The sequence below is a fragment of the Pan troglodytes genome, chromosome X (genome assembly GCF_028858775.2).
Source record: "Pan troglodytes isolate AG18354 chromosome X, NHGRI_mPanTro3-v2.0_pri, whole genome shotgun sequence".
NCBI classification, from domain to species: Eukaryota; Metazoa; Chordata; class Mammalia; order Primates; family Hominidae; genus Pan; species Pan troglodytes.
In genome coordinates this window covers 147872719-147887660 of record NC_072421.2, presented here as the reverse complement: position 1 = coordinate 147887660, position 14942 = coordinate 147872719, and the positions used below count along the sequence as shown (strand labels likewise).

The 14942-nt window shown below is 52.6% G+C and overlaps 1 protein-coding gene across 17 annotated transcripts in view; it reads right to left on the bottom strand.

Moving 5' to 3' along the window:
- The window catches only part of MAMLD1 (mastermind like domain containing 1), a 153692-nt gene extending 139059 nt beyond the window's left edge, over positions 1-14633 (bottom strand). For 3 of the 17 annotated variants that reach the window (XM_024353253.2, XM_054676808.1, XM_024353255.2), the window contains exons 1-2: positions 13963-14414; positions 13286-13355 (exon numbers count right to left, since the gene is read on the bottom strand). The gene's annotated coding sequence lies outside the window, so the exon portion shown is untranslated. Of the gene's footprint in view, positions 1-12641; positions 13209-13285; positions 13356-13962; positions 14423-14482 lie in introns of those variants that run through there. The other 14 variants (XM_063804289.1, XM_063804293.1, XM_063804291.1 and 11 more) reach the window with 10 other exon arrangements.
- Positions 14634-14942: the final 309 nt, after the last annotated feature.

The window sequence follows — 14942 nt, the reverse complement described above, 5'->3', positions numbered from 1 at the left end:
AGTAACTTAGAGTTTAACTTGCTACTGGAGAATTCAGAAATGCCAGAGCTGGAGGAGCCCTTTGGATGCCCCTACACCATTCCTTCATTGTACAGATGGAGAAAATGATGCCCAGTCTGAGGAAATAGCTTGCCCCAAGTGCCATGGCTAGTTGGTATCAAAGCTGAAGCCAGACCACATGCCGGTGGCCCTCAGGTGGGTATTCTTCCCACTGTAGCACCAGGGACTCCTCCCAGACTCAGAAAGCTGGTGTGAAACAGTGAATCTTCCAAAGGGCAACCACCCACTGCCAAACTTTCCAATTTACAAACAACTCTCATTTTGTTTGATGACGTGATGGACCTAAAATTCCTAGGTGGCATCTGCTTTCAACTGACTTGCACGATTCCTCTCCCTCCAGATTAATAATGAAATTAAGGGTGAGATGCTCTGGCCAAGGATGGGAATGGGAGCCACTCTGCGTAGTGACCCTGTACTAAGCACTCTTTTCCAACATGATCTCCACTTAACTACCCGTGGCAAATCGGGTTGGTTTAACAAAAGAAAGAATGGGTAGGGAGACACCTCAATCTGTTTGCAAGGCAATTCAAAGCAAAAACAGTTCTCTCTTTCTAAAGGAGAGGGAAAGCCCAAGCTCCTAGCAACACATTTCTTTCCAAAAGGTTCCTAAAATGCACATGGGGTGGGGGAAGGGACTAAAAAGCTCTGCAAATGTGTGGCAGCCTCCACTTTGGAACTGCATAGCAACAGGCTGAGCAAGGCCAGGATCTCCCTCTGAGGGTTCAAAGGGCTTTCCAAACCTGTTATTTACTTTCTAGGGCTGACTTTGAGGACCTGAGCATTCATTAGGGCCAGGTTAATATGATGATGGGCTTGTGTTTCTAGGAGAATTGAAAATACACTATTGTGAGGAGCCAGACAGAGAACTTGGAAGGTGCACAGGATCAACAAGGGCCAAGGAAATGTCTTCATGACTTGTTATGAGACCCAGGGCCAGCACCTGCTCCTCTCTGGGCCTCAGTTTCCCCATCTTTGATATATGAGCCCTCGTGGCCTTGCCATGAGAAGACTTTCCACACTTCCAGGGTTAGATGGGGAAGGTTGTGGAAGTCTATTTGAATGGAGTCCAGCCATCCTCTTCCCTCCTAAGCAGACCCCCCACACACCAGCAGGCCCAACCTGAGGCTCCTCTCCAAAAGGACACGACCCCACTTCCTCAGGATGGGGCCCTGGACAGATCCTGGGGTGAGACTACTTCCCAGTTTTCATGAGGGTCTGGCTAGGCCCTTTCAGTGACTATGAGAGAGACACCCAGGATCCACTTTACCTTCTCATGCCCGGTGTGACCGTACTGAAATGTGAAAAACCGAACAACTATCTGCCTCCTCAGATCCCATTTTCTCACTTCTGCAGCAGGCAAATGTGGAACCTCCTCAAGGCACTGGACTGGCTACACACATCCTTGACCCATTCTGGAACTGCCGAGGGCTGGGTAATTGGGATCTCTAAAACTCTCTAGATCCTGGACACACTGCATGCTCTTTGAGGTCCCTCCCAAGCCAGAGTCTCTTTAATGCCAGTTTGCCTGGGCGTAACTTATGCAGTATCAAAGAAAGGGACAAAATGACTTTTCAAGTCAAAAGAAGCCTGATTTTCTTTTGTTAAATTTCTCACATCAAATGGAAATGCAAAATAAATAGTAAACACTGACACTAAAGAGAGCAACCCATGAGTGTGCCCTGAGCCTGATATTTACAGGACCATCTCACCAACACCGTCTCTTTTGAATCTCCCACAATGCTCCAAACTTGGTGGAACTGACATTCTGATATTTCCATCTGACAACTGAGGGCACTGAGACTTGGCAGGTTCACAGACTTGCCTAAAATCCCACAGTTGGTCAATGTCTCCTGCCGAAAGCTCATATTGAGGCTTTCTTAACCTGTGACAAAAGATCCTCGAGAGAACCATGAGTGGGCTTAAGGCCTAGTAGTACCCTAAATTAGATGCAACATTGCGTGTTATTTTTCAATTGTCTAAGGAGAAGACCCAGAGCTTTCATCAGATTCACAAAGAAGTCTGTGATCCCTAAGAGGGAAACAGCCACTCCTGCTTCAGAGGATAGGGAGTCATTTTTGTTATGATTTGAGGTTCAAGAGACCAATTGGGGTTAGCTTCCCTGAGGGCAAGCTCAGAAAAACCTTGGCAACCAGGCAGTTCTCTAACTCATAAATAGGACCAGCTTTATGCCAGGCATGGTACCATTTGGTGGGGTGGAGGGTGGGGTGTGGATTAGAGGGCTTCCCTAAGCCCTGAACACCTCCTTACCTGTGCCCTAAACAGCAGATTCTCTCCAAGGCATGGTAACTCTTGCATCTTTTAATTCAAGTTAGAGGCTCCAGATTCTCCAGAGGAAGGGAATCCCACTAAGGTACAGCGGGCTGAGGATGGCATCTTTCTAGGTAAGGTGGAGAGGGGGTGTGAGAAGCAGGAGGCAGGTCTAGAAACCGGTAAGGAAAACGTAGGGGTACTGAACCTAAACTCGATTTGCTCGGGATTTGGCAGCCAAAGGCATGGCTGAAAATGCCAGTGAGCCTGTCCCCAGCCATATGCAGAATAGGGCTTCAGACCTAGCCTTTGCTATCTTGGCAAAGTTCTACTCCTGAGAGAGGGTGAGTGTGTGAGTGTGTCTGTGTGTGTGTACCTGTGTGTGTGTGTGTGTGAGAGAGAGAGAGAGAGAGACAGAAAGAGAGAGAGAGAGAGAGCTCTTCACAACCGCCTGAGCAAGGAGATGAGAACTCAAATGGCTAACCTGGCCAACTCTCAAATCCCACAAATCAGCTTCGGTGGACCCAAACTAGGCAACCAACAATGCTGCTAAGTCTCCCCAACCAGGGCCTGAGAATACAGTCTTCTCAAGCACCCAGAATGGGGAACGGGCCTCCCACTCTGGGATCCACTGCCGCTGTTTGGGAAGGTGGGGATAAAAGAGATATGTAGGACTGCCAAAGGGCTGTTACTCTTGGGGATTGCTGGTGCGGGACACCCAGGAAGAGCAGGCAGGAGGAGGGAGAAAAGCCTGCCTGGAGAATCCTCATTAACTTCATCTTGTGATTTCATTGTCACAGCCACTCAGAACAGGTTTGGCCCCAGGGGCAGGCTCTTGGGAGCCTCCGATTTGATAATGTGCTCACCTCGTGCTGTGGGACAAGACTTCACCACGAGCCCTATTAGCGGGTGAGAAAGGACTCCCTGCCTGCCCTATTGCACAGGGCATCAGTCATACTCCAAAACTAACACCCCAGCCATGTGCTCGGGTGTTACCTTTGTGTCTGGTGCTCCCCTGGTGGGATTAGTGCAGTGACACTCCTTGATATTTTCAGGGCTCATTTCGAGAACTGTCATGGCAACTAACATGATAATGCTCTTTACCCCATGGCTGGGGGATCACTAGAAACAACCAGATTGTTCACTTTAACTCGAACGTCAGCACAATTATTTTAACACCAAGTGTGTCAGGTTTGACTCCATATTCCGGAAATTAATTTTAGAGTGGCAGGGAAATAAAATGGCATACTTCTTTGAGCTTTGTTACAACATGTTCGTGCAGCAAACTGCGAAGAAAATGTAGTAATTAGAGGTTAAATTAATCCTTGACAGACAAGCAGCTTAGAAACGCTGTGCCCTCCTCCCGAAGCCTAGCATAAAGCATGCCAGTCTTTCAGAATTAGACACGCAAACCATGTGACGTTGGCAACTGCACCAAAACTACTGTCCCACTTAAAATTCTGAGGCTGGTGCTGGAACTTCCAGAGGCAGATATTAACACTGAGATCTCATTAAGAGCCAAACCCAAACAACCTCCCACCATTGCCAGAGGAGCCCACCCAGCCAAGCCCTCCACAGGGCTGGCTGCCTGACTCTCTGACAGCAACTCGAAAACGAGACACACACTACCTTCTAATTCTTAATTTACAATCTCCATTCTCCAGCTACTTCCAGACTTCGAGTTCAGATTCTAATATGCCCCTTTGCTGTCCTAACAATGCTGAGCAAAGCACACGTTGATACAGGGTAGATTATATTACGCCACAGTTACAAGCGCTCCCCCTCCATTGGCTGCATTTCTTTTTACCACATTTGCTCTGCCTCAAAAGGAAAGCCTGTCTGCCCACACATGGGTGCAAAATGGATGTTCTACACTTGACTGAGAACTAGAGACCAGGGTTCTGTCAACTTTGGGCTCCCTTTACTATGGCCCCATAGGAAAGTCAGACGCTTCTCTGGGCCTCAGTTTCCTCTTCTGTAAAATCATGGGGTTTTACTCTTCCAGCTGTAAGATTCTCCATCTTTCAACATCTGAGTTTGCAGGTGAGGTGGTGACTGGCATAGCCACAGAAAGGAAGGCAGAGCTGGGTCCTGTCTTCCTCCTCCCCACTCTGTCACAGCACGCTGCCGAAGCTGAGAGTGGAATTTCGGATTCAAATGCAGGAGAAAATAGAAATGCATTACTTGTGGGGTGAGGGTGGAGCTGGGACAATGGGACCAAGAACTTGGGATTCCTCAATGTGTTCAGAATTACTTGACTTTGTTTTTGTCCTGTCTTTATGCTCCAAAGACCCACACTTTCCTCTCACAGGTGAACACAAGCTGGGGCCACCAGGCCTTTTTGACCTGGATGCCATTAACTAGCTCAGGTGCTGTGGCCTCCAATGATCTCTTCCAAAATCAGCAGAAAACTGTCCCTGTGGTCTAGTGTCTAGGTACTCGCACAGGTGGAAGAAAGGGGAAAAAATCAACGGCTGGCCTGCTAGGCCCTCTTCCAACAAGATGATATCACCTGGTCCACTCCATCCTTCTCTGAACCTCAGGGAACAATTCTCAGCCTTAAGAAAATGGCCTTTCCCAAAATCCACTTACTGGTTATTTACTTGGCAGAACAAGCAGCAGGGCACATGGGAGGGTAAGGCAGCTTACCCCACCTGCCCACCAAGGAAATGGGGGTCTGGGAGGCTCCAACTGGGCTGTGCAGAAAGGGGCACTGGCTGTGTCCGGGTCAGAGGGCAGCCGGGCAGGACTGAGTTGCCATGGTGAGTGGGTGGGGGGTCCTCCTCCAGGGGTATAAAGAGCCCACCCTCTTGCAGGCCGAAGAAGGGAGGGAGTAGTCTGAAGCTGGGGCCTCAGGGAGGCTCAAGATAGCCAATCTGGGCAAGGAAAGCTCTCCTAAACTTTGCAAAGAGCTTTTTGCTTCTTGCTCCCAAACCCTCCTTAGGCCCTGTCTCTGGAAGCCTTTACTCTGGGAGCTCAGTGCCTACAGCCAGGGAGGCCCCTTGCTATTCCCTCCCCCGGGGGGAATATTTTTGAACTGTTTCATATCTGATTGCTTTGGATGTTATAAAGATGTCAGATTTTAGGAGAAAACTCGAGGTTTGAAGGAAACCAGGGAGGCTCTGTGAAGGGGAGAAAGAAAGCAACCAGAGTTGTGGGGGGTGGAGGCAGGGAAATAAGGTAACCCAACTCTTTTGCTTCTGTCTCCACCTCTGGAAGAAAATGCTCTTGGGGCTTCAGCAGCCCTGGGCTGGTAATTGGGGAGCAGGACCCCACAGGACTATGCACCTCCAATCTTGGCATGTAAACATCCTATAACACAAGCTACTGTTTCTTACCTCCATGGAGAACCCCCTGACTAACTGTCCTGACAGCTCCATGGGGCCTTTTCTTCTTCCTTTGACACCTTTACAGACTAAAGAACAACAATGACACAACAAAAATAAGAAGTAATAAGTATTTGCAACACAGTCTCTTCAGGTTCATTCGGATTTATGAAATTTTCCTCCTCGAAGTACTGAAGATGTTTAAGGACCCAATGCCTACAAAACCAGGCCGGTTCCAATTGAGCTTTGCAATGCTTTTTTCCTGCCATACAGTTGACTGGTGCTGCCTAGGTTACCCCTCGGTGGCGTTGTGAGAGGTGTATGATGGGAATTGGTTTATTGTGCTGATCCATAGTAACCGGCTCCTGTTCCTCCATCATTTATCTCCCTCCCCAGTGACATCTGGGTTGGTCTATTCACACTCTCAGCATTCTATCTGCTCCAACAAACACTCAGCCTTTTCTGCTTGGATAAGGAGTTTTTTAGTTACATCCATTATATGTGTATCAACATTTATGGCAGCAAGATAATTGCCAAAGAACTCAGAGGATAAAGAGTCCTTCTTCATAATGTTCACCCCTGCCCCTTTAAAAAATCAATATTAACATCAAGTAGGACAGCAGCAGGTTCTTACATGGCTGCTGTATCCCCAAAGTTGGAAATGTGATTTAAAAAAAACAGCTGGATTAGGAAGAAAAGAAAAGGTTCAACAATGGGTTCAGAACCCACACCCCAGTGGTGCACGTGTGTGCAGATGGAAGGCCTTTTTGTCTTTGAAACCTTCACTAAATAACTGCAAAGCAGCAAATCTGCTCTACATTAGATGAGTCCTTTGGAAATATGCCAGTCTACTCTAAAGAGTTTAGATCCCGTTATCTGTATACCAACCCAATGATTAGGAGGCCTGCCATCAATAGGAGTACTGGACAAGAGAAACTTTGGGTTGATTTCTGATGTCCGCTGTCTCTGATTTTGGGTTAGAAGTTCACACTTGCAAAAGACACAAAAAGGTGAACACTTCACACTTTTGTATTGTTTTGATTGGCCTTCTGCCATTTTTTTACTCCTCGTTTTTATCCTTGCCCTTCAAAATATCAGCCCCTTTTTATTATCTGTCTAGCTGTTTCCCAATGACAAGGTTGAACTTGATGTTTCACTTTCCCAGAAAATGACTATTTCATTCACAAACCATAGTGTTTTAGAACTGGAAGGGACTCAGACTCAGAGGTCATGGGATTGGGGGAGAGAAAGGATGGACTTGTCCAAGATCACTCTGTTAATTAGTGGGCAGAACTTTCTAGAACACAAGTTTCCCAGCTCCTAGGCTAATGATCTGTGCAATGCACTGTTGCAGAAAAAAAAAAAATCAGACTCTTAAAAAAAAAGGGTTTATTCAATGCCATCCCCATCAAGCTACCAATGACTTTCTTCACAGAATTGGAAAAAACTACTTTAAAGTTCATATGGAACCAAAAAAGAGCCTGCATTGCCAAGACAATCCTAAGCCAAAAGAACAAAGCTGGAGACATCATGCTACCTGACTTCAAACTATACTACAAGGCTACAGTAACCAAAACAGCATGGTACTGGTACCAAAGCAGAGATATAGACCAATGGAACAGAACAGAGCTCTCAGAAATAATACCACACATCTACAACCATCTGATCTTTGACAAACCTGAGAAAAACAAGAAATGGGGAAAGGATTCCCTATTTAATAAAAGATGCTGGGAAAACTGGCTAGCCATATGTAGAAAGCTGAAACTGGATCCCTTCCTTATACCTTATACAAAAATTAATTCAAGATGGATTAAAGACTTAAATGTGAGACCTAAAACCATAAAAACCCTAGAAGAAAACCTAGGCAATGCCATTCAGGACATAGGCATGGGCAAGGACTTCATGTCTAAAACACCAAAAGCAATGGCAACAAAAGCCAAAATTGACAAATGGGATCTAATTAAACTAAAGAGCTTCTGCACAGCAAAAGAAACTACCATCAGAGTGAACGGGCAACCTACAGAACGGGAGAAATTTTTTGCAATCTACTCATCTGACAAAGGGCTAATATACAGAATCTACAAAGAACTCAAACAAATTTACAAGAAAAAAACAAACAACCCCATCAAAAATTGGGCGAAGGATATGAACAGACACTTCTCAAAAGAAGACATTTACACAGCCAGCAGACACATGAAAAAATGCTCACCATCACTGGCCATCAGAGAAATGCAAATCAAAACCACAGTGAGATACCATCTCACACCAGTTAGAATGGCGATCATTAAAAAGTCAGGAAACAACAGGTGCTGGAGAGGATGTGGAGAAATAGGAACACTTTTACACTGTTGGTGGGACTGTAAACTAGTTCAACCATTGTGGAAGACAGTGTGGCAATTCCTCAAGGATCTAGAACTAGAAATACCATTTGACCCAGCCATCCCATTACTGGGTATATACCCAAAGGATTATAAATCATGCTGCTATAAAGACACATGCACACGTATGTTTATTGTGGCACTATTCACAATAGCAAAGACTTGGAACCAACCCAAATGTCCATCAATGATAGACTGGATTAAGAAAATGTGGCACATATACACCACGGAATACTATGCAGCCATAAAAAAGGATGAGTTCATGTCCTTTGTAGGGACATGGATGAAGCTAGAAACCATCATTCTCAGCAAACTATCGCAAGGACAAAAAACCAAACACCGCATGTTCTCACTCATAGGTGGGAATTGAACAATGAGAACACTTGGACACAGGAAGGGGAACATCACACACCGGGGCCTGTCGTGGGGTGGGGGGAGGGGGAAGGGACAGCATTAGGAGATATACCTAATGTAAATGATGAGTTAATGGGTGCAGCACACCAACATGCCACATGTATACATATGTAACAAGCCTGCACATTGTGCACATGTACCCTAGAACTTAAAGTACAATAATAAAAAAAGGTTTTACTGTATATTGAGGCTCCTTTAAAGAAGAGGCATAGTCCAGCTATTTTCAGAAGAGCCACTTGTCTAAGACCAGTTTATTCCCTTTCATAACCCCAAATAGTAATTGAGTTTCCTAGGGACCATCCATTAACAGGTGCATTTTATGCCTTTAGGTGATCAATTTAAAAGGGAAGAAAATATATTAAACATGCTGGTTAAGCTAAAAAAATCCCTTTCCTTAGTAAAAAGGATTGACAATAGTGAATCTCCTACCTTAAGATGCAGTGAATCTGTAGCCCCCACCCCCACCCCAGAAACAGGGTATTTCCTGGTGGAGTGTAAAAATTCAATGACGTTCCTATTTCAACCCACACATCTGTGTCACTGTCAGCGTCAGTGGCAGGAAAACAGACGAAGTCACCCTTTGCTAATGATTTCCTAACATGGAATTTCCTTGTATCTCCTAAAGGCTTTCTTCTTCCAACGCCAAACTCTTCCCCACCCCCCACCCCAACACATTGTACTGAAGAAAAACTGAAAATGGTCACAGCCGGAAGAGGATGATTTTTAAGGAGATCTTGTAAGGAAAAGCTTCAGCTCTTTGTGATATTTTTAAAGGGGGGAAGGAGGGAAAGAATGCTAGTTTTTTCCGAAGCTGAACAAAACAGAGAGATTTCCTCCCAGGCATCTGGAAATCTCTCAGCCCCACCTCTTTCTTTCTTTTTTCCTGCCTCTTCTGTCCCAAGTTCCACTTTGAGCAACATTCTTACTTCAGTACTGAAAGAAACACTCGCACATCGCAGGCAGGCACCGGGAGAGGGCAGGGCGGCCCCCAGAGCAGGGAGCAGGCATTGGAGAACCACCAAGCACAAAGCAGTATAGGAGCCCATCACTTTTCCCCTCTGGAGAATATCCTACTTAATATGCAAACTGGTCATGAAGTGAAAAAAGGGCTGTTACTTTAAGGGGAAGAAGCTGATTAGCTGCTCTGGCTGGCAGCAAACAGCTGGTCTGTCCGGCAGGTTCAAGGCCATTTCAGCTTCTCTCTTATGGAGGCACCATATGTTCCATCTCGCACATCGGCAGCTTTATTTTCCAATGATCTTGCTCCAGAAGAGAAGCACAAAGGAGGGAGGAGAAGGCAGAACCAGTAGTTTACCCTTTGATTACTTTCTTGTGGTTTTAGATGCAGTTGGGATGTGTGTATGCGCGCAGTTGGGATGTGTGTATGCGCGTTGGGGGTGTTAACGCTTCATCTTCTACTCCAAAGACGCAGAGAACAAATGTTTGAGCAGCACTTATCAATAACCTCCAGAGATGGGAGGGGAGGGGAGTAGGAGAAAGATATGCAAAAAGGCACAAATAAAACGTCGACATCAGATTAAATGGAAGTAGGAGGGGCGGAGGCGGCCAGAGAGCGGGTGGAATCTGACTTCGCTTGGGAGACTCACCAGCCTGAGCCTGGGCCCCGCCCACTTTCCTTATTTGTCACTTTTTTCTTTTCAGTATTCCCTTCCCGAACAAACTCTATGAGAGACACCGACCACTTTGGGGCACAGGGGGGAGCAGGCCAACAGAATGGCGAAAGGTTACTTCTAACATTATATTTGACATTCCTCAGTGCAAGCCCTGGTTCTCGAAAGTTTTAGGGGGGCAGTTATAAGGGACAAGGACCCGCTAAATCGTCAATCTAACTAAAGCTGGCAGCTTTAGTGTCAGGCGCTGGGTTAGGTGCAGAGGCAGCAGGCCAGCGCGCAGTCCAGAGTAGCACGCTCATCCTCACTGCCCGCCTAGGCTACACGAACCCCGGAGGTGGCGGCTCCCACTGCCTCCGCGCCTCCAAACAAAGGGCGCTCGGAGAGTTTGAGCCCTTGTGTGTGGCGGGGCGGAGGGTGTGGCAGGAGGGCGCGGGAAGAAATGAGGCGTGTAGCCAGACGCGGGTGGCCTAAGCCTCCGAGCTGCCGCCTCCGTCTTAGCCACCGGCGGGCGCGACAGCTGTCCTGAGCTCCGGCGGCGAGGGGCGCCCGCTGCAAAGCGAAACCAAGGAAAGGGCGCCCCCTATGCCCGAGCCCGGCGAGCGCATCGGCGAGTCGCGTCTGCCCACCCCGCGGAGCGCTTGCAGCCTAGGGCCTCTGCGCGCGCCCGCCAGCTCGCAGTGCAGTCCACTCGGCCGTCCCGGCCGCCGGGATTTAGGGTGTCCAGGGCTGGCAGGCCGGGCGTGCAGCGAGGGCCGGGGCTGAGGCTCCGTGCGCCTTCGTGGGTTCCCACAGAGGGTCCTCGAAACACAGCCCCCTCCCCCATCGCCTACACTTGCCCTCCTGTCCCGAGCGGCTCGAAACCACTTGGAGACAGCCGCCCCCGCCCTCTGCCTCTGCGTCCCTTTTCCCCTTCCCTCTCTCCAGCCTCCTGGGAAACAAAGGGGCTTTTTATAAAGCGGATTGTTGGCGGCGGCGGCGGCGGGGGTGGGAGGGAGGGGGGATCTATAAAGACAAGAAGAGGTGGGAGGGAGGGAAGGAAAGAAGCTGCGCGGCCTCCAGGGGCCCAGAGCTGCGGTGGCGGCCGGGAAGCCCCGGCGGGTGCACGGTCGACCCCGCCCGGCCGGTGGGCACTCGGGCGGCAACCCACGCCTGCCAAGAGCTGGGCCGCGCCGCTGCGATGTCGCTCGCCGGCTCACCGCAACCGGGGAACACAATTCCCCAGGCGCGGGCCGGGGCCGCTGGGGGCGGCGCAATTCCCGCGGGGGTCTACCCCGGGAGACCCAGGCCCTCTCCCTAGCCAACTCTTTCAAAATTGCTTGGTCTCAGGGAGACTTTGCGCCTTTGTTCCAGCGCAGCCGCCTCTAGTAAGCTCGGCTCGCTCGCCCTCGCAGACAATGTCCCGGAGCCGGCCTGGGTTTGCTTACCCGTGAGCAGCACGTTCACTGTGGGGACCGCGCCCCCGGGGGGCACCGCGGTGCCAAACAACAACGACAAGCCACCCCAGCAAAAGCAGCCCCTTCTCCCCACGTCCCCCAGCCACGCTGTGCTCCCGCCCGCTCACACACACCCACACTCCGGGTGCCCAGGTCAGCCGCACCCAGCTGCAGGAGCGCGGCGGGAGTGAATGCCCCAGCCCGAGGCGCGTGTTTGCACAGGTTCCGATGGCTTCAGGGCCGAGCTTTCTGGCAGGCTAATCCTATTAGTGTCTGCTCAGTCCGAATTTAATCACGGATCAGAATCAGACGACATCTCCAGCTTTCCAGGAGGCTTCGGACACACTGCATTGGGACGGAGCCTGGCCAAGCCAACTGGCCGAGAAAAGTATTTGGCGGCGCTCCGGGGGGCTTCCCGCCCGCGCTAGCGGGCGCCGGGCGCCCAGCTCTGTCGTCGCGCGGATGCTGGGGAACCTGAAGCGCGGACTCTGACGCAGGGGCGCCGGGGCTGCTCCGCAGGAACCCAGTCCGGGCTGCCCTGAACACAAGCTCAGCTCCGGGCTGCGCTTCCCAGGAGTTGGCAGGGGAGGGAGTGCAGGGCAGCGGGTTCGGCGCGCACACTCCACACTCTCGCTCAGAGGCGGCAAACAGCGTTGGGGTGGGGGAATCCTTCATCCAGCGCCCACTGCCTACTGGCCTGGGCTCAGGGAGCTGGCATGTGAAGGCACCGTCGCCGGTGACACCCAGGCTGCAAGCGACCCGGGGGTGCTGGGACAGAGTGGGAGCCTCCCAGTAGCCCAGCGTAGCCCGAGGAGCTTGCGCCCTTCTACCTTTCCTCCCCGGTACGTGGCTGTCCCCGCCGGATTTCAGACGCCCGACGGGCGCCGAGCCAAAGGCCGTGGTCTCCGGCGTTTCGAGCTGCGCCCAGCCCAGCCGGGCTGGTTCGAGAAGGGGGCGGCCGCCCGCAGCGCCAGGTGGGCCGTGTGCTCAGAGCAAACTTTAGGGTCTACCGACTCGAAGCACCCCTGGGACCCCGATCCTCAGCGATGGGGACCATAACTGGGGGCTACAAGTGTACCCCGGAACCCCCAGAACCGTCAGACCTCCTGCACCCGCCCTCAGCCTTACCGTGCTGCAGAGCTCCGGCGGCGGCGGGGGCAGTGTCCGAGGGGCGGGCGGCCGCCGGCGCGGGCAGCCTGGACTCAGGCGGCCGCCAAGGAACCCAGCCCTGTTGCAGATCACCCCCTGGCTAGCGGCCGGTGCCCCCGCGCCCGCCCGCCGCCGGCCGCTTCAGCTCGCGGCCAAGTTCATGCTGGCGGCGCTGCAGTGGCGGCCTCAATCTGCTCGCTCCATTCCCACCGCCCGGCTCCGAGCCGCGCGCCCGGAAGGTGGAGTTTCGGGGGTTTAAGTTACTGATAGGCATTTCTCACTGCTGTGTCACTCGGGGAGGAGGAGACACGCACGCCGCACACTCACACACCCTCACACTCACGGCGACGAGCGGCTCCGGCCTTAAAGGGGAAGCCGCGCTGCCCTGCCCGCGACCCCGCCAGCCCGAAGCCTGGAAACTCAGGGTTTCCACTCCGGGATGGGGCGGCAGGCAGCCAAAGAGCTGCGGCCGCCCAAGGGGCCTCCCGGGCCCTCCCACCAGTCTTTAGAGGAGAAAGCGGCCGCAGGCTGGCTTCGCTGTTGCCGCCTCCTTTCTCCAGTCGGCTCGAACCAGGGCAGCTGGGGAGGGATCGGAGGGGCGGAAGGGGCATTGGTGCACTCACCTTGGCTGCTCCGCACTCAGTGGAGGGTGGTCTGTGCCCCCGGCGTCAGCTGGCTTGCCTAGGCGGTGCGCTGGTGGAAAGAGGCGACAGCAGGGTTACCGGAGCGCCTCCAGCAGACAGAGCCCGCCGGAGGGCCGCAGGCGGGGCCCGGCGCGCTTGGGAAACCCGCACGCCGAAGGTAGACTTTCCGCGTCTGGGGAAAGCGAGCTGGTGAGCCGTGCGTGGCCGGGACACACGAAGAGCGAGCACGGAGAGCCAAAAGCCAGCGGTCATCAGTGACAGGGCGAGAGAGCGCTCAGGACCGAGAGACCAAGAAAGACAGGAGACCGTACGAGACACAGAGAAGGCAGAGACTGAGAGACAGATACCGAGAGAGGCACCGGCGGAGATAGAGGTAGAGACACGATGGAGGGAGAGGAGAGGAGAGGAGAGGAGAGGAGAGGAGAGGAGAGGAGAGGAGAGGAGGAAATAAGGAGAGGAGGAGAGGGATCAGAGAACAAGAGAGCTTGCAAGAGGAATGACAGATCCCCAGAGGACCCTGAAGTGTCACAGGGACGGGAGTCTCATCACAAAGTAGCCTATTCAGCCCCCATCCCCCTTCCCATTTTCACCAGAGCCTGACCCTAGGGCTAGCGGCCGGGCCCTTCTCCTCCCCTTGCCCTGGGAGGGGCACTCACCTGCAGTGGGTGGCTGCTGGGTGGGTAGCGCCAGTCCCTCCGCCCACGCATCCGCTCACCAGCTCGCGCCCTGATTGCCAAACAGACCCGCTGTGGCGGCAGCGGGGACCAGGGCTCTCAGGTGGCAGTTAGTGAACTGCATTCTCTCCATCCCGGCCGAGTGCCCCACTCCCCACTTCCCAGTCCCCCACCCTTAGCGCGGACGCTGTCGGCGTCGCCCGCCAGTACGCTTAGCTCAGAGTCCAGGCTCGCTGGCCAGTCTCCCGTTCCACTGGACCAGGGCACGCGATGCTCCCGCCCAAGCTGGGCTGGATTGGCTCCCTCCGCAGTTATCCCAAGACGGACACCTGCGGCTTCTGCAGGAACATAGGTTCCTTGGGAACTGCCGGGCGGGCCAGCGCGCCCTGTCCACCATCTGCCCTGGCGCCGAGTCCATCGACTCCCCTCCCACCTATCCCACCTCCCGGGTATTTGGCTGCACCCCTTCTCCAGGATCCCCTCCCCGGATGCGTTTCCTAACCTGGACTTCTCCAGCCGATGGCAGCTGCAGGGGCTGAGCACAACCCGGGAACGCCGCGTCTGCTCCGACAGCAGCAGCGCTCAGCTCCTGTCCGCACCTCTGAGTAGCAACCTGTCACCAACACATCTGGTCACGCTCAGCGGAGCCGCAGGCCACGAATAAAGGGGTGGGCCCGCCGCCCACTAGGCCCCTCCTTCCCTCCACGCCCACGCTCTCGGCCCTCGGAAAGCGCTGGGGCCACCTCCGAGAACCCAGCAAGATCCCTTCGTGGGCTACGTAGGCGCAGTGAGGCTGGGCGATTGCCTCCTAGCGTTTCACGAAGCTACCTGGAGGAAGAGCGGCGTCCAGGCCCAACCGCGAGGCACATGCAGGGGCTGTGGCTTCGCAGCCCCAGCGCTGCCAGGATGCGCCCAGCCCAACAGGGCGAGGCTGGGGGTACACAGTTCGTCAGGGCAGTTGT